The following is a 1,003-nucleotide window of genomic DNA, read 5'->3' as shown; positions in this document are numbered from 1 at the left end:
CTTTGAGATACATCGGAGGAGACCTTTGATATTAGGGAAAAACTAGGAGAAGGATTATAAACGAGAACTTCCTGAGAACGATTAGAGAGGAAGGAACGTAACAGTGATGAAGAGGAGTCACATAGGCCATAATGATGCAACTTGGCAGCCAATAGCTCATAATTAACTGTATCGAAAGCTTTAGAAAAATCTAAAGCTACAAGAGCCGACAAAGAGCTCCGGACGAAACCTTAAGGGGCATAATTTATGATATTAACATAAATATTTTGATAATACATTATTAAATCCGTGATTTTTTATTATATAAATGCTATATAAATAAGTATGCATACTTTTAATGCTATAATATTTTATATATTGCTGAAAAATTTTTTTCTCTGCAGTTATCATATCTTTATTGATAATCAAACTTGGATAATAACATTAAAAACACAATTTTAAATAAAAATAGAGTATTATTAAGTTCTAAACATATATGTTTATGTCTACGGAACTAATAAATCATGAAATTTTAGTACCATATTATTAGTTTCTTAGGCTATATCCACACAAACTTGCATAGTCGCATAAATGTATGCATAATGAAAATTATCCAATCGCATTTCTCTTATAAAGTCGCACGTAAAATGTGATTGGATAACTTTCTTTATGCATACGTTTATGTAGCTATGCAAGTTTATGTGGATATAAGCGGGGAGCACAGATTCTTGCATAACGCATAACACATGAGGCATAAGAAATTAAACCAATCAGAGTCCTTTATTTCATAGAAAGGAAGGAAATAAAGGACTTCGATTGGCACATTTTTTTATGCATTACGTGTTATGCGTTATGCAAGAGTCTGTGCTCCCCGCTATACTCTTACTCTCAGGTCCGGTTGTTCCACTAAATTTTACCTGTGAGGTAAATCTGGTAATCCGCGTATGTGATTGGGTAATCTTGTTACTTATATACCAAACAGATCTGGAGACACTGCCAGTGTTGCCAGATTCTGGCGAAGCAG

The sequence above is a fragment of the Trachymyrmex cornetzi genome, unplaced genomic scaffold (genome assembly GCF_001594075.2).
Source record: "Trachymyrmex cornetzi isolate Tcor2-1 unplaced genomic scaffold, Tcor1.1 scaffold1051, whole genome shotgun sequence".
NCBI lineage: Eukaryota > Metazoa > Arthropoda > Insecta > Hymenoptera > Formicidae > Trachymyrmex > Trachymyrmex cornetzi.
Note: the sequence above shows the minus strand (reverse complement) of the source record.